Raw genomic sequence first — 20,283 nt, 5'->3', positions numbered from 1 at the left:
CATAAATAGTCAAAGGTGTCCACCTTCTTTCTTTCTTTTTTTTTTTCCTTGTACGGAAATTTTATATATATTGTTGTAAACTAAATTTTTAATATTTTAGTTTATATGTCTATATGTTAGAGGGAGATAGTCATGATGAAGATGTATTGTATCTAGAACGTTCATAAAAGATAAATCCTCTATAGAACCTGGAAATTTCGTGCAGTATGTAGAAACAAGAGTACAGTATACATTCGAGAATCAGTGAAACAGTAAGGTAATGATTATTGAGAAGATAAGGAGTAAGCAATGAGTGTTCATTGTTATTAGCGAGCTTTATCGCGTCTATTCTCTTGTTCGATTGATTAGCTGAGAAATTATTCGAGTAAGTCCACAAGTAAATTAGATGTACGTACCACTAGTCTCAGAATTTCTATTTAAATGTTCTATGTCAACTTAGACCTACAACTTGTTGCAACGTGAACTAAGCCTGTAGCAAACATAATTAGAGAAACAAATTAATTCGTTATTGTTACTTGGCATAAATTTTACAAAATAATCGAAAAGAACACGCCCAGTGATAAAACACATTACATTACACCAATATAAAATATTATTTCATCAAACATCTATAGACTTCATGTTTTATGAAAATGTTCATGATTTTCAATATTTTTTTTTTTACCCTTAGAAAGAATAACATGGCACACACACACACATAGATACAAGTACACAGCCACACATACATATATATGTTATCTATTATGTAATCAAAAATTCATGTTTCTTTGTTTTGTTTTAGCGCAAAGCCACATAATGAGGTATCTGGGTTCTGTCCATCACAAGGAATATAACCTCGTATTTTAGCGTTGTAAGTCCGTAAACGTACTGCTAACCTATTGGGGAACATTAGAAACTTAAGTATTTCAGTCTTTTTTGGTTTAGAAAAAAAAAATTACCATCTTGAATGTTGACTTAAATTATTCTGTTAGGAATATTTTTTGGGTAGAAAGTGCAGGGAAAATCAGTTATGTCTTCTAAGATCCATAAGCCTAAATACAAGGTAATTATAAAAGATTATAATTGTAATTAGTCTTTTTTATTTTTGACCAAAAGTTGATTCATTCTTGTGTACGCGAAAAAGTAATAATTAGTTTAAAAAAATAAAGCTGAGAACTCGGTGTTTTACACGAAAAAGCGTTTTAACATTTTATATTTTGCTCTTATTCGGACCCCCGGTGGCACAGTGGTATGTCTGTTTATACCTCTAAAAATCGGGTTTTGATACCTGTGGTGGGCAGAGCAAAGATAGCCTTTGTATAGCTTTGTGCTTAACAACAAACAACAACCGTTATTTTAACCCAAGCCTTTACGCAGCTGTGATACACACACACCATTCATATTTCTTCAACAATACAAAGATTTGATGGTGTTTGTTTATAAAAGTTCGTTCAACCCCATACAAGGGCTATATTAGCTAGTATTCCCTAAGTTGAAGTGATAGACTAGAGGGAAGGCAACTCGTCAATACCATCCACTGCCAACTCTTGGGCTACTTTTGTCAGACCGAATAGTCACTCTTAAATTTATCCATGATCCCAAAGTGTGGATCTGTTTAGGAGTAATTGTACGTGAACTATGAAACCCCAGATCCACAATCTAGCACACTATCCACTGGGCCGCGCTCGGCCCAAAGGATTTGGTGTTCTTAGCAAAATTTTCACAACATTTAATTTGATCTTCCTTCAGCAAGATGAGTAATCTTACCATGTTGTCTATGTCAACACCAAAATTTAAATGAATAAAGTGAATACATGTTGATTTGTAAACAACAATAACAACAAGTTAACATAACATAAGTTTGCTTTTCTTTTCCCGCTAAGATTAACTAATCTATGATTTGCATAAATATAACAATTACTTCAGTTACTTTAGTTCTTTTAAGGAGAATTGTCACCATCTTCAGGGTTACTTTTCTTTCACATTAAACTTTGGTTTTTATATTCCATTTTTGCTTTTTTTCTTGAGATAAGATTGATTGGCTAAATTTTATATAAAACAAAACAAAATGTATTATGTAATTGATACTTGAAACCGTCGGTATTTGGTGAAACTCCATAATTACAGAATTGAAGAAAAACAAGACAATTGTACGTTTCAGAAATACATCAATTTTCACGACCATGGTTTTGCTAGAAAATGCATCATCACGTACCTGTATTGTTTTTCCTCAATTCTGCAAAATATATTACATTATTAAAGACCCGAAGGTTTCGGCCTTGGCATTTTTTAGCAAAACTTTTCATTATCAATTTTGCCTCTTTTCTGCTAGGGAGAATAACATATATACACTTAATAAAGATAATTTTCTTTATTTGTGTTATTCCAAATTCTAAAATTTGTGACAAAGTCTGTGAAACGTCAAAAACGAAATCAAAATCTTTTTTCACACAAGAACTATTTACAAGACGAAACTACAATCATTTAAGTCTGAAACAAGACACTGCTTTGCTTATTCATAATAAATTTGATGACGAGGAACCCACTTTTGAGAAAACAAAAGTTTGGAGACGACTTGATTAGGTAATGAAGAACACCTCATTATAAATGTACGACGTTTCGACAAGATTATGTCATCCTCGGGTTTCCAAACTTTTATTTTGTAAAAAGTGATTTCCTCGTCATCAAATTTAAATTCATCACGGCGATTACTCGAGGTTGTGTAAGTTTAAACGTTTATCTTGTTGAAACGTCGTACTCTTATTATTACTTAGTCAAGCCGTCTCCAAACGTTTAAGTCCTTATAAGAAAGTTTAGCTATAGCATCGGAAATCCTAATAGTCTTAGAGTCTTGAAAAGTTAAGGTAACTAACAAAAAAAATGCTTTTCACAATAAGAGTTACTTAAAAAATATCATTCGATATACAAAAAATCTATACGCTAAATGCTGTCTAGAAAAGAAAAAAGATTGAAAGTTCAAAGTGATATTGCTTTGTTTTTGTTTTTTGACCAACCTAATGATTTTCAATCAAACTTGTGGATAACGAAATATCAGGGGAGTTAGCAAAATTAATAGAGATAAAAGGCAATAATGATACTCAAGTATAAGTTTCAAAGTGTTTGAAAACCATCGACATATTTCAGTATAGCACTTTAGATTTCTGACTATTTCACGCTTTCTCTTAAAGAAGTTCTCACCGCTTACAAGCTGAACTATTTTGAAAGAAGGAGTGAGGTAAAAACTGACAAAAAGACTCGATGAATACAAGAAAAACATCTAGAAATTTGTAAAGCACTGGTTGAAAGGGGGATTTTCAAAAAAAGCTCAACACCAGCTCTTGTTGCTAATATATCTCAGTTTTCAAGCCAGCACAGATTGCCAGTGAAGGCTTTTCACAACCCTTTATTGACCTTGAATATTTTTACCTGATTTTGCAAAATCTACTTTTTTACCTTTTAATTAATGATGTCTCACAAGAGACTTTGTTACTTCCCTTCCTAAGATAATCATGACCTTTGACCTAACATTAATAACCTATTGCTTATCTTTTACTCTCCCACCAACCATTATCTCCCTCACTTTGATATCACCAAGTCTCCCTCCAGCTCTGACACCATAAGGAATCGACGTCCCTCACTCAAATAATCCATTTTCTTTCTAAGCAGCTTCTTTCAGTTTCATTCAGTTGCCACAGCTCTTCTGCTTCTGAACGTTACCATGCTATGTATTTTCCCCCTCCTTCCTGGAATTTTCTACTTTGAGCTTATCTACAGCTTCCTTTGTGTTTTTACGTTTTATTTATTTTTTCGTGTTTATACATTCTCTTTCTGAATCGTGATATTGCATTCTAGATTGATTTTGTTTCACTTCTTTTAGATAATTACAATTATTCCATCTTTTACTTGACTTACCGACTTTCTCTCCTTTTCTGAGTTTCCTGCTTGCTGCTCATATAGTATTCAAATACAAATTTTCTGCCATATTTCTTCTATGAGTTTTCAAATGTAATTTTTATCTGTTTTAGTATCATCATTCATGGGTTGAAGAAAGACTGATTTATTTGATTTTAGGTAGTAATAGGGAAACTAAATAGTTAATACGGAAGATGTCAAAAAAATGGAAGAAAAAAACATCACCATAACTCCTCCTTGAGAAAGGATACTTTATTCATTTTGTACAGAAGAAAATAAAGAAGATAAACATTACGAATAAGAGGGAAGAAAATTACACAGTCACTTCCCCTATTTAAGTTTCTCTCTCTGAATACACACACAGGGTATGCAAACCATCCAGGAGATTTGAGTCTTGAGAAAAGGGTCACATTCCCAGTCCAGTGACATGACTTGCTGTGTGAAGATAATTCTAGTTTTCGTTTTTAAGAAAATGTATTTTCAACAGCTTGTTTAGAAATGCAGTAGACCTATAAAAGTGTCATATTTCCTAGTTATCTATACATAAACGTTCAAAATATACTTCATTATATAGATTCACAATTAAAATATTTTACCCATGTAAGCTATGTGTAAAATTGGCCATATAGGAATAAGCGGAATGGAATAAATATTATTGTAGTGAGTTGTTTTTGATTATTTGGTAACAATTATGTAAATTCCATTTTACTTAACGATAAGGAAAGCAATTTATATTTTTGACTGTAACACAAAAGTTCTACAGACTATGTTCATTGATAGGACTAACTCACAAATTAAACTAAAAAGTCACTTATTTGATGAATTACTGATTTAACACATTCAGTTAATCGATCAATAATGTGGTAACAGATTCGCTAACTAACTAATCATTCATTTACTGTCTCACTCATTGATTAACTCTATATAATTTTTATATGTCATCATATTTCTTTTTCAAAACCTCACGAAAATTGGAGACGTTACATCATATACAGACATTCAGAAAACTTCAAGATGTCACACATAATCATTATGCCACGCTAAAAGATTCTCTTAGTAAACAATATAGAAAATCTTAATTAAAATAATTAAAACATAGCTTGCAGTATGTTAATTCGTATTTTAGGTAAAACATGAATATGCCTGTGACTAGAAACTCATATCATTTTGACCCTGTGTTTGACACCCCTAAGATACTTGTATAAATAAATATGAGTTAAGAGATTTTCTCCTTTATAGATTTTGTATTGTGTAGTTGATGATCTATAGCAGCATTGGGTTCTGATATACTCTACCTTTTACTTTTTGTCTGAATTTCAATAGTAATTTAGAATCATCTTCCTTTTCCCGTGTTTATGTGAGTAGAAAACCTTCTCTTAACTGTAACAGCAGGTTAAAGTTACAACAGAAATTTGTAAGCCAGCCAATAAGTGTGCAGGCGTGCACACTTTCAATAAATGAAAATTTTGTTTGTCTTGTTCTCTTGTGTTTCTTTTCTTTTCTGTCTGTGTTTGATTTATTCTCTGCATAACATTACCAGAATCTGTATTTTTGGATACTTTTTAGCTTATCTTTCAATTATCTTTAGACTTGAATATCTCAGACTAATTAAAAAGGAGCATTTTAGTGCCGTGATCAAAAGATTTGTTATTGTAGAGTATATTTTGAACATGCTCCTTTTTCTATTTGAATCTCTGATACTGTAATGTTTGTAAATCGTAATCATGGAATGACACTTTTTGTAAAACCGCATAAAACTAACTGCAGAGAGAAGGAATCCAAGGTTGAAGCGAGAACTAGATCTGAGAATGTGAAAAGGCTAGTATAAGCACTTTCTTAGATCCAGAATCTTTGTTGGCAAAGGCAAGAGCTATGTCCGAGTTATTAATATATAATCAGGACCCTGAAGTTGATGGGTTTTCTAGGGTGCATATGTCACAACAATCTCCAATGGTAACTTTTTACATGCAAGAGCATAGGACAGTAGAATCTTACTGGAGTGGTATCTATGGGACAATAATGTGCTTTTCAATTAGTTCAGCAACTCAAGGCACTAGTTTGAATCATCTCTGACCAGGGAGGGTGTCAAAAAGCTGACACTTAGTAAATTGCAGGGAACTTCTTTGGAATGTTGTCAAGCATAAAAGTGGCAGCTTGCTAAGATCTAGTGGAATTAGGAGTCTTGCAGGTGGACAAAGCATACTAATGACTCTAAAACTGAGTTTGGTGACAAATAGTACAGAGAAATGATACAATAATGTGTAGTATCACATGTAACTCCATCACAATGGTAATAGCTGCGTATGTAAACACACGCTGAATCATACCACTGTGACGTTAGCTCAAGAAAATTATATTCTTGAGGATGCAAATATTTTCACACCTATTGACGAAGACAATGCTCTGAGACAATGTTTGGTGGCCAAAGACTTTATGAAACATAATGAGGTAGTGTGGTATCATATGTCACGTCATCATGATGGTAACAATGATTCACTTTTATGCATGTTGAGTCATTCCACCACACCCCTAAAGTGTTAGCTCGAGAATGTCACATTATTGAGGATATATGTATCTCCAGACTTATAGGATATGAGGAGAGCCTCCCTCAAAAGTGAACAACCTCTCAGAAATGCAGTGGTATAGAAGCTGGTAACAGGCCAGAACTACTGTATAATCATAGAGGTGATGCAAAACACATGAACCTGCCAGTGTCTAACTGGATGGCAAAAGAAGGCTTGAGAAAATTTCCTCAAACATTTCAAGCGAATTGTTGCTTGGAATGGATGGATGTAGGGACAGGTGGTGTAACATCTGATTTTGAGTGTCAATGGTCATGTGCTTCATGCCTTAAAGCACTTGGACAAGGAGTAACTCAATGATTTGGACAAATATGTCAAATAATTGTACCACAGATATGACCTAGCAGAATAATTTGCTGGTTCTAGCATTATTTAAATCTATATATCTTCCAAGTTTCAATATCTTTCCTTCTACTCATTAAACTTAATTTGAATACTTAAGATCCTACCACTACTACGCCTCTTTCTAGCAAACTATTTCAACTAGATTCATATTTTATCTATGCAGCATTTTTATTGATTCTTTCCTTTTACTTTTCACTCGATGCACATCCTGAATTAAATTTCCTTCCTGGTATTTTAAGTCGTAATTCTCAAACTATCTTTCTCAAGGATTTCAAATCAAAAGTTTGGATTTTTAATACAGAATTACAGAGCTACTGTTTATATTTTACTTCCTTTCTTCATTAACAACTGCCTTTATATTTTAAATAGCTTCGGATGTACACTTGCTCATCATAATGACAGATAGATAACCTACACTTTTTTCTGCTCATTGCCTAGCTATTAAACTCTACAATTTCACGCTTCATTAAAGCATACTTGCAGTGAGGTCCAGTCTCTTTTTATCTTTGCAATTAAGCAACTGATAAGTGACACTTTGATTCTTCCAATGATTTCAAACATTTGGGACTATTTTTGAAAAATACGATTTCCTGCTGCTCTCATTTTAGAATCTGCTATGTGTAGATAATAATTCTGTTATTACTTATCTGGTAATCAGTGCTTTATCCTAAAATAATTGGGTCTTATAATTCTCTTTAAGTCTTGATGTGAAAATAATCATTGGCAGTTTATATGTGCTTACATTCTTAAACAAAAGACTTATCAGAACCCATGAATGCCTACTCAAACTACTTGTCAATAAACTTAAAGCTTGCATAGGCCAACTATTCAACATATTTTTTCTTTTAACTTAATTATAATAACCCTTCAAGTTTTGGATGTTGACTCAAATCTTTATTTTTTTTAATGAAATAAACCACTATTTTCTATCACCTACAATGATTTTATTGCTAATTTACAGTTACATAAAACTACCTGTTTTTCTTCATGTTCCCCACTGGGACAGTGGTAAGTCTACTGACTTATAACGCTAAAATCTGGGATTTGTTTTTCCGCAGTGGTCACAGCAGATAGCTCAATGTGAGTTTGTTCTAAAAACAAACAAACATTTTTCGTATATTTATTTGGAATTTGTCACCTTCTGAAAAAACTAATATTCCAATCTATCTATATTTGGTTTGCTTTCTACCCCAAAATCTTCCTCATTATTTTTTGCAGTTAATTCCATTAAGTATCCTATCAACAATTCATTTACTAAAACAGTTTTTTTTTTGCTAAGATCAAATCTCACTGTCTAAAATTAAAATTGAATACTACTGACATCAAGATATAAAACATATCTATGTACAAAATAATATTTTCAAGAATTTTTGTCTTTTTCTTTACATAGTTTAGACAAGATTTTACATTTTCTCTCCTTGAGTTTAATTTTTGCAGTTTCGAAATCTGGGTCTATAACTGTTTTCCATAAATCTGATAAATCGTCCTTATCCTCACAAGTTAGTAACCCATTGATCTCCAGAACTGATGTGCTGTTCATTTCGGAATTGTTGGACAATGCTACACAACTGAACTGTGATATTTTAAATTCACTCTTATAGCGCGCGCGCACACACACACACCTTCAAAGTTCAGAGAGTGTTCTTGTGGCATGCTGACCAGTAAGTTACAACTGCGTCGCAAACTTTTAAAATGCATTATACAGAATGCTTTTTCTGGAACAAAGCAATCTAACCTTCAGTGTTTTAAATCCCTCTCAACAACTTAGATAAATAGCTGATCACCTTGTATGTGTGAGTAAATTTATTAAAAAAGACCTTAATTGTAAGTATGCAGCTGTATCAGTTTGTCTTAAGGTCTAAAAAGCTATATACTCAAAATTACAAGTTAATATTCTTTACACACTCTAAAACATGCACATTTCCCATTATTCTACTCATTGGATCTCCAATTTTTGTCCAACAGAAGTGTTAAAAGGAAGATTAACAACATTAATCACAACTTATTTTCTGTCATACGTAAGTTATGCAATGCCTTTGCTCTCAGTCCTCTTCTATAATATTTTATGTTAACGAAACTTGTCTATCGTATTATTACATAAAGCTTTGAAGCACTTTTCGTTATGGCAGCAAAATTTAAATTATATAAATGATCCCACCTTTCGGTGCACGTTCTGGTAGGGTATTCTTAATTCATTAAAATAGAATATATTGTTTCGTATCGTGTTTTTAATGTCAGGTTCAAAAAAGCTTTCCCAAATCACACTTTACAAACTTTACAACACTGAGCTATAAATTGAGTTTCTTGGTCTCGTGTTTCATAATAAATTATCTTGGTCTAACCATGTTTTACTTCTTTCCCAAAATGTATCATTTAAACTGATTTTATTTTATTGTATCATTGGCAAAACTAAATATTGCTCTACGGATTGTATTATTAAAACGTATAAGATATTTATCTGCCTATTGCTAGAAGAACGATATAAAGATTACTTTTTATGGTTGTTTAAAATTTATCTGTTTTCATGATTTGGAAAACACATGCCCTCAAAACTGCATTACATCTTTCTTGTGTATTCCTGTAACCTTCTTTCACCGTATTTTTCATTTGTCTACCTTATCTAATAGATTTCGCTAGCTTAGCAGAATTATTATATAAAAGCTAAGAAAATAATTAAGTACGTGTAGCTTGCAAATTTAGTTTTTCGCCACCCCACTTTCTCGATAGGAAAATATACTTTCTGATGAATAGCTGAGTGGCTGGGTTTGCTCAAGAGTCTAAAAATCGGCTCACGACAGATTGATTAAGTGATATTCTACTACTCTTTTGTACCACTTTAATGTAAAGATTTGGCAAATCGTTGCTGGAAAGTAAATATTAGCTTCTACACTGATAAAATCAAGACCACTGTACTTCCCAAGCATGGGGGAAAGTAAAACAAGTATGAAGTACGTTCCTCTACACTTAATATCTAGTTTCATTACCAGTAGGTTATAGAGGTGCAAGCCCATTGTTATTACTGATTTTTATTCCATACAACAACAAATGTCGAAATATTTTGGGCCATGCCAGAACTGTATAGAGTGTTCCATAATCATTTAGTTGTCTTTTAATCAATGGAGCAGCAATGTCACTATTAGTGTTGTTTTTCGGTCATGTGTTTTGTCATGTCCCATCAATAAAGAATTTGTTGTAGCCTAAGGTGGTAGTAAAGGAAACATGGTTTGATCAGTTGTTTCATGTGTCTGGTCATACTCAATCTCTTCAGGAATAGTTTTTTGTATGGGTGTATCTTGTGTAGTTGCATTCCCCAACTCCCTCTTTATGTTGAACATAGTAAGCTAAAAGCCTTGTCAGATTTTTACTTTTTTGTGTCCTCGATAACATTATTGCTGGAATAATGCTAGCATTTATCAGACTTGATTCACTCCAGCGAGAATTTGGTTAATTTAGATACACCGTTTCAAATTCTACAGGTGATATAGTATCTGGAATTTCAATTGTTTTATTCATATATTCTACTTGATGTGCATTTTGTGCATCAGTTATCAATGTTATCACCTGCAAAGAACAAAGTTTTATTTGTTATCACTAAAAGTGTTAAGCAATAGCCACCGATTTGTTTCATTCCCTTCTTAAACCCATAAGCAATTTTCTTTTCTATATTTATAATTTAAATATAAGAAGCAACAAGCTGTAGTTGTGAGAGGACTGTGACTAAACTTATACTCATGGAGTCAATAATATATCACAGAATGTCTTATAAGTGTCATCATTCTTTGGCTGGTATTTAACTTGTCTATTTTATTTACAATTTGACATAATTATTTGGCTTACGTGCATGACTGACTTTTTGTGCTTTCACCCCTTTACCGGTAGCTTAAATCATCTTTGGTTTTATATAAGTGATCTGTTTACATTATTCGTTGAATCTTTTACTTTATATTCAGGGATATGTTTTTATTTACATAAATCTTTTACCTCTACTTTCACACAATGAAATGCCCCCTTTTTAAATAAACAGAAGATTGGAAAAATCCATTTTTTTCACATTTTTATTCTTAACATATATTTTAATTCTTTTTTTATCATATTCTGGTATGGGTTATGTGGCTGATTGTATATAGAGGAATGTATATATCCAATTCTGAGATTATGATGCAGAAAAGGTAGATGGATCAATGGCATGCTAGGGATACATCTTCTCCAGTTAGTTGAAATAGTGGAATATTACTAATGGTTGGAGACGGCTTGAATGATGACGGTACCCTGATGATGACAAAACCTTGTCGAAACGTTGTACATTTGCTGTTATGTTAAACTTATATTAAAGTTTTTCTTCATTACCCATTCAAGCCGTCTCCAACCATTATTAGTCTCAAAGTGGGTTCCTCGTCATCGAATAGTGGAATATTAGTTAAGTATTCTCATCAGCTTAGGCAAACCTAACAACAATGGACTGCACACATGCATGCTGAGAAGAAGGTACTTTTACTATGAACTAATAAATTTATTATGTGTATGTGAGTACAGATCAGATTCAGATATACACACTACAAAATATTTTATAATGAACCTCTTGTGCAAGTAAGCTACTTAGCTTTACCTGTCTGTTTTCAATGTATGTAAGGTTACCAGAGTAAGGTAGTAGGTTAATCTCTGGTACCATGACAGTAGGATTTGATATAGCAGAATTTTTAAATTCTGACATGCATTCCTTTACTCCTTTATATTCTGATTGTACCTAACTAAAAACTTCAAAAAATGTGGAAATGACATTTACCAGCTGAAGAACTTGGAGTTGGTTGTTCTTATTAGTGTATGCTAAATTTGCTATCTGAGAATGTAATGCAGTCCGGTGAGAAAAACCTCTTCTGGACGTTGGGTTTTCACTATATATATATGGAAGGCTAGGTCGATGATCTTAATCTGGTTGCACATTCAAAGAGAATACCTGCAGTGTGGGACTTCTTCCAATGCTGAACAAGCTCGTGTTTTGGATCCGAGCTTCAGCAGGCAGGAAACGTAGATAAATGAGAGTTTCTATGGTGAGTTAATACCCGAAGAATGCAGTAGCAACAGAATGCTGGCATAGTGAATGGCATCTCATGCTCTCCCTTGCTAACATAATGCACCTACCAGTTTTGAGAGCTGGTGAAGTTTACACTGAGACTTAACCTTTGGATAGGAAGCATGAAGTGCATGATGTTATGTATTGGATACCATGGGTGCTTTAGCCATATGAGGTTTCCAAATCAGGTTATCTATATTCACTACAACTGAACTGATGTTCAAGAGGGTGACAAAGAAAGATATGAACCACTTGTCTGGGGCAAGTATGTTAGAGAATGTGTTTTATATGTATATCCATTTCTATCAGAAGACATTTGTCTGACAAGTAGATTTAAGGAAGGTATGTAGAACTTGCTGCAGGAGAGAAATAAGCTTACAATGATAGCTACAGTGGCATCACCTCAGCCAGACTTATCTTCAGAACTGCCAATATCTCCCTTGTCATAAGCACAACTTAGCGTCTTGTCTCAGCAACAATGGGCATCAGTGGGTAGTTAGGACTACCCAAGGTGCTTATGAGGACTGGCTCAGATGGTACTCTAGACAGGAAACATTACATACAAGTCCTAGTTATAGGATGATGGGACATATTTAAAGAAACGTCTCATATTTAATGACCAGGCAAAATATTGAGAATATGCAATTGTATCCGCAATCACAACAGTTGCAGAATAACTATAGGCAAGCCATGGTTTGTGAATTTGAATTTGTCAATAATTTTTGAGACAGTTGGCTGAGTTAGACAACAAACACATACAATGCATAGACATTGGTAATGCACTTCTGAAAAACCAGCCACTACATCAACTGTAGATACCTCTAGATCACTTGGCTGCACAATATGTCATAGTAAACAGATGTAGATGTGTGTAGTAATAAAACTTTTGTTGAATGATTTACTGTCTTCAGCAGTCATTGACAGAAGGAACAAAGAATTAACAAGGTTCTGTATGAACTGTCAGTTGATGAAGCTCTGGACAGTAGATGCTCTGTAGATGTGTGTAGTAATAAAACTTTTGTTGAATGATTTATTGTCTTCAGCAGTCATTGAGAGAAGGAACAAAGAATTAACAAGGTTCTGTATGAACTATCAGTTGATGAAGCTCTGGACACGTTAGATCTGACTTCCAGCTATTGCCAAAATAAAGTTTTAGCAGTTGAGATAGCTTTGATTAATTTTTTGTTTTGTCATTCACCTTGTATAATACACCTATCATTTATGAGAAACTAGGGAGATTTATACACCGAGACTAAAACAATGAAAGATATATCTTATATATGTGTGCAACATTTATGTGTGTGGTTACAGCCTTGAATCTGCTAATGAGAATCTGGGAAAGATTTTCCAGTGGATAACAATAGCTGACTTGAAGCTGGAAAGACGAAAGTGTGAACTGATGCTTACTAAGATGTAGCTTCACAGAAATATTATTGGCAGTAATGGAGCATCTGTAGATCCTACAAATTTTGAAGTGGTAAGTAAATGACTTCATCTGTTACAAAAAAGCATGTCCACAGTTTTCTGTGTTTTCTGTTATAATATTTATGTTTTATGGTCCACTTTTCCAAGATAACCATATTTTTACTAAAAGTGAAACACACTGTAGGCAGGCTGCAGATTCTGACCAAGCATTTTAGGCACTAAAGCATGCCGTAGTTCAGGAAACTGTGTTAGTTTATCTTAGACAAAACATTCCATTCATCCTCGATATTGATACCAGTAATTGTGTAACTGTAAAAATATTGTTAAACGTGCAGGATAGAGCAATATATGTAATCTCTTATGAAATTCATAAGTTAATGACCCCAAAATGTAGATACTGCATAATAAAACAGGAATTGATTACGTGTTTAGTATGTACCATTTTAGTATGTTTACCATTTGAGGGGACCATGTGACACTGAAATGAATTATGAACTTTCATGAATCCACAAATTATGAATGCATGCTAAGTCACAAGGTTCCACATGTACACATTTGTTTTTTATCATCATTCAGGGCAGAAGTACAGTAACACAGATGAATTATCTCATCAGGTGATGAGAGCATGTTCATTTCTGACCATGGATTTGTAAAAGTCATTACGGCAATAGTGATAACAATGCACAAACACCACAAATGAAACACCAGAAGCTTCTAGAAGAGCAAATTATAACCTGTAGCACTTATATGAATAACTATGACTGTATAAGGATACACTATATCTCTGGTATAAACTGCTATTTATTTATGTTGCAGCTAGTTTTTCCGATGGCTCTAAGACAGGGGATACTTTGGAATTGGAATAGTGGAAGAAATGCAAGTCACCATTATGTTTCATGCACTTGTACCAAAGCATAAAAGCGCTTTTATGACCATATTCATGCAAAATGTTGAAATATAGTTTAAGTCTATACTGCATGTGCTGTCAAGAGTAAAAATAGAAACACTTGGGAAATATCCATCAGAAATTTATAGTTTTTTTCCTTTATAGAGAATAACCATGGATATAGTTGGCTCTCTCCAAGAACTCATAGAGGTAATCACTATGTGTTGGTTGTTAATATTTACTTCCTCAAGTTGGCTAAAGTGTATTCACTGTTTGGCACTTTCTCTAGAACAGTCTATCACTGATGCATTGGTTGAACAATGCATAAGGTTATTTGAAGCATCTGGAGAAACCCGCATGGATTAAAAAGCCAGTTTCAACAGCCACTTATTTTCAAAGTTGTACAAGGTGCTGGTGTAGCAAAAACACACAAAAACTGCAACTGGACCGAACTGATTAGAATGAACATTTGTCATGTGTAATAATAGCATGTAGAATAACATTGCAAAAATCAATTGGATGTTTGCCAAACTTGATATTTGGATGCGAATTACAACTCCTGTGGATATGATACATGGTTATCCTTCTAATGCAGATGTACCAGAGTGCACATAAAAATGTTTATAGTTGTTGAAATGTGAATTAGTTGATGTACACGCATTTGCACATAAGCAAAAGATGTGTTACAATGCGACAGTGAAGTAACGAAAGATCGAGTCTGAAAACTGAGTGTGCTTTGATGCTTGCTGGATGCATGTCAGTATGTCAATCAAGTGCAGGTCACGTGTAAAGTAGTTGGAACTGTTACGCTCTGATGTGCTCAAAAAACAATATTTGAAAAAAGTATTTGTGTATTGTGTCAGATTTCTAGCCAACTTACCATAGTAACTGCACTGATGACTGTCCATGAAAAACGTTTCCAGGCCATTTAGCTGGCACTAGTCACTAAGCAGTAACGTTGATTCCCATACCGTACCAGGCTGGATAGTCCACTTAAGTGTGTCAAACTAGGTTCACAGTGTAGAATGTATATAGAGTAATGGTTTTTATACTGAGGAGACCGAAAGAAATTTAAGTACAAGAATAACGGAGCATGAACGTGCTTCAACACAAATCTTCCAATATTTTAAAAATTCACAACATCGCAATGAAAATATAATTGTTAGGATTATTTGCAGTGAACCTACTTTTCATAAATGCAAAATAAAAGAAGTTATTTCAATAAAACATAACCGACTTACAATAAAAAAATGAAAGGCGTAGGTTTATATTTATGTTAAGATCAAAGTTATGTTCATGACGTCACCATTAGTTGTACTTAACATACTGTGTTAAGTTGCCTAAATTACCTAATGATACAACGTTAATTGTGGCGAAACGTCGTTTTATTGATTTTTTTTCTATCCAATTTTAGCTGTTGTTTATTCTTAACGTCAAAATGTTGTTCTGCTACATTACGTTTCACCACAACATTATATCAGTTGTAGTTGTCACGTTACTACTGATTTGCATTTTAAAATAGTTTTAATATAAATTAATCAATCATCTTTATTAGACATTCTAACTGGCACTGCTAATGAAAGCAACTTTAATGAAACAATAGCGTAAATCTCACCTGTGAATCCTATAAACAACGAATTCCTCTTTAATGTACTGTCGTAGATTTTATTTAAATTACTATTTGTTCGAACACTACAGCTTATATTCTATGGTCTTTTTATAAGGCACAGATAAGGTATAGAAATATGAAGACGGTTTTCTCTTCTCATATTGTGATTTCCCAAATGACGTATATGGCATTGCACTCAGTTGGTGCTAATTTCAAATATCGTATTTGGTTACTGAATGTTAATAAAATGTTATCTTTCCTTTTTTTTAAAATTGTTTTATCACTGCTTTTACATTTGGTTCAGTAGAGTCAGATTCAAATATACACTTCATAAAATACTACTTGGCAAACCTTTTGTTTACTTGACTTTGCCTGTCTCTTCCCACTGCATCAATGTAAGCAATTGCTCTTTTGTAGTTGGGCGAGATTTTTTATTATTTTTGATTTTGTACTTGTGAAAAACATTGAACTCAAGTACTATCTGCAATAGATTTATTAGATTATAAATGAACAAAAAACAAAAACTTAAAAATTTAATATTTAATCTAGTATTTAAGGACATTTATTTTTATCATTCTTGCAGAATGAATAACTCGTTATAGCGTACGCGATAAAATGCATTATTTAGGAAATTATTTTAATGATTCAATTGAAATGTTTTAGCAAAATTTCTGTCTGCCTTATATTTTTTCATTCTTCTTATAAAAATATTAACTTCTTTATGGTATACATAAAGAGCTTTTGTCTCAGGAGCTTAACCGCACCCCAGTAGCACCGCGGTATGTCTGCGGACTTACAAAGCTACAATCCGGGTATCGATACTCGTGTTGGGCAGAGCACATATATAGCCAATTATGTAGCTTTGTGCTTAATTACAAATATAAAATGCAGCTTAATCTTGATGTGTTTTGCAAAGCATTTATTTAAATATATTTTTTGTCTTTCGTTTGGTAGAAAGATCAACTTAACTCTACTATAATGCGTATAAAACAATCCATGTCACCCTAAGTGCAATGGTTTAAGCTTTCAAGTTTTTAAATTATTCTGTAAAAATTAACTTAGGCCTTGTGTGCATAAAAATATGTTTATTAGGTAGTCATCTTTTGGACATCTTATAAATTAACTCAGCTTTGACACGTAAAAATGTTACGGTGAAAAAAAATAGTAAGCCAAACATTCAATCCTTCGTTTATATCAGAAACATTTTATCGTCTTTAGTTTTCATTTCTTCTTCATGTAAGGATAAATTGGTTATTTGTAGGTTAAAATTTTCCATATTTCTTTAAAAAATTAGATTTTGGCATTTTTTAAGAAAATGATTGCCTTTGATTTTATCTTTCTGCCTTATGAAACTTTGATTTTATCTTTCTGCTTTATAAAGCTTTGATTTTACACTTTGCTAAAAAGAAGAAGGTTACTCTGGATGTGAACATATTAATATCGAATACCTGACGCCTTTGGAATTTTTAGTAAAAGCTTTTACCATTTCCATTTTTGTCTTTGATCTGAGAAATTATCTCGGCTAATGCTTACTAAAATCATTATGTTATAAAAATTCAAAGATGCATTAATAAAACTTTAACTAATATTTATTTTTACTGTTTTGTCATAGAATAAATAATTCAGCTATGGCGTAGATATACAATATAGTATTCTATCAAATACCCAAAGAACGGAAGATTGGTAACTTCTTAACTTTTCTCTTTTTCATTGTTGAGAAACTAACTTGACTAACTAACTAACAAAAATAACTCATCTATGGTTTATATATAACACCTATTGTTCCATCATTATTCAAAATTTGAAACCTTTGGGGTTTTGTCAGAAAAAAAGAAAATAAAATAATTTGGCACCTTATGGCAGAAAGCTTTACTCATTTTATGGTTAATATCGTGAATACAGCTTTAGCACATTGTTGGAATTTTGGATTATCTCCTAGGAAATTTCAGCATGATATTCATATATGAATCTTTTTTTGTGACAGCTGAAGGATTGTATTGTGTCTTCTCTTGCTATGGAATCGTTTGAAAATCTTAAAACGTTATCAATAGTTTGTCATCATTTCATTTTCATAGTAAGATATAAGTCTGAAGCAAGTGGGCATCATAAACGTAAATTTAATAGATTATATGCCCTCATTTTGAGTTTTGTTCCAAGTACTTCTAGTTAACCCTTTTTTTGCCTGGTATCTCGAGTTTTTACAGAAGTAAAATGACGACATCAAGTTTTGAAAAACTGTATGATATATACCCTTAAATCACCTCCAAAGTAAACTAATAACTGAAATGTTGAGATTTGAAATTTTCATATGTGGTAAGTTTCATTTAACACTGGTTTCGGACGAAGTAATTAAGATAATTTAAATTACTAGCTATAATCTTCAAGTTTTGCCCCTGTTGTAATTGTTATTGCGATTATGGAAAGCATTCAATTTCGCATCTGCAGAGATACATCTCGTTAGTGAACGAAACTAAGCCGCATATCTGTAAACTTTGCACTTGCTTGAAGCTTATTTTAGCTCAGATAGTTTAGACACACTGAGTTTTTTAAGCTGTTGATGTAAAATCCAACTATCCGTATGTTTTTCTTTTCTTTTTCACAAGTTGAAAGTTTTTGAAGCTGTCATCCCTCAGTTGCTGGAGTATATTGTTCCTCAAAACCTATAGTTTTGTCAATATTCTCTCTATATGAATAAAACACATCAGGTTGTTTTAAACAGAGTATATTCACAGAAACAACTTAGATGTAAATATCAACTACTTTTTTAGCATTAACCCTTTGTTTCATATTAACGATCAAGCACTCATTCTTGGAGTATTGTTTTACGTATAACAGTTGTTCAAAGGAATATTTTCGATCCGCCACTAGAATGAAAGGGTAATTATTTAGATGTACACTATGCGTGAACTATGAAATGTTCTCAAACTGATATTTTAATCTTCTATCAAAACTTAGGATACACGAAAAGTAACAATTACATGGATAGTTTCTATTACCCTAGTAATCATGGTTAGAAAAGGCAATGCGTGTTGTTTACTATAGTAGTGAATAAACTTTCTGTACAAAACCCAATCGTATCATAAGTGAAAATCACCCATAACACACAGGTAAAGTAGTTTCTGCACATATATTTATAAGTTGAATCTAATACTTTCTTTTAGCCTATACTGTTGAACTTCATTTGATCTTATTTTTTACGTAAAAATTGAAACATTTAAATTTATTCAGCGAAATTTTTATTTTCAAAATCTTTAGTAAAAGGTGAAATTTCCTTCCATTACTTTTCCTTAACATAGACATTTGTAATATGGCCCCCTTCCAGACTGTTCTTTCTCGCGTCTATTATTTCACTAATACACTAAATATGATCTTTTGCAAAACCCTTTCTTTCGTCCTGGCATGGACAGGTGGTTAGGGCGCTGGGACTGGTAATCTGCTGTGCACGGCCCGTGTTCGAATCTTCGTCCTACCAAACATGCTTATCCTTTCAGCCGTGGAGGCGTTATAATGTTATGGTCACTCCCACTATTCGTTGTTAAGCTGAAAGAGTAGTCCAAGAGTTGGCGGTTGGTGGTGATGATTAACCCTCGTATAGCTTTGCGCGAAATTAAATCTGTACTTTTGTCAGTAACTTTACCTAGGGCTCTAGATCACTCCATAAATATTTTATGTTCTTCCTGTCATGCTAATAAGCATTTATCATTTTAAAAACTTCGATAATAGTTTGTAGTTTTATAATATCGTTACTTAAACCCTCCAGTGGCTCAGCTATAAGTCTGCAGGCTTCCGATACTAAAATCGGGTTTCGATACCTGGGGCAGAACACAGCTAACCTATTGTGTAGCTTTGCGTAACAACAACCAAACCTTTAATTACCCGTTACTTACTCAGTACAATTTAAGGCCTCTATATAAACTATTTTTGTTCATCTATTCTGTAATGCTGTGAAAGCTTTCGTCGTTTTCTACTGCAACATAATAACATTTTTGAATACAGTTGTTTAAACATTTGTTTAACAACAATTAAAATATTGGAATGGTCCATTCTTTCATTGGGGGTGTGTGTCTGTGAGCCGGACTAGTTTCGGAGAATTCCACTCCTCATCAGTGACCCTGGACACTACCATCAATGAAACTTCAGACCAAACCAAGCCTTTATAGTGTTTAACACTCACAAAAAAAACTACCATTCTATAGGTATATAAAGAACTTGTAGCATTCCATTAAATTGTGGCGGAATGCTACAAGTTCTTCAAATACCTATAGAATGATAGGTTTTTTTTTGTGAGTGTAAAAAACTTAAATACACCATTTCGAATAACATTTTTATTCTAAAGATGCACTAAGTAAGTGAATATCCTCGTTATATTAGTTTTTCATTCAATATGCACGACTATTGAGGTGTTTAATGATTGTTTGTTTGTTTTTGAATGTCGCGCAAAGCTACACGAGGGCTATCTGCGCTAGCCGTCCCT

This window comes from Limulus polyphemus, unplaced genomic scaffold (genome assembly GCF_000517525.1).
Source record: "Limulus polyphemus unplaced genomic scaffold, Limulus_polyphemus-2.1.2 Scaffold189, whole genome shotgun sequence".
NCBI lineage: Eukaryota > Metazoa > Arthropoda > Merostomata > Xiphosura > Limulidae > Limulus > Limulus polyphemus.
The sequence above is the reverse complement of the archived record's forward strand: the minus strand, read 5'-3'. Positions refer to the sequence as shown.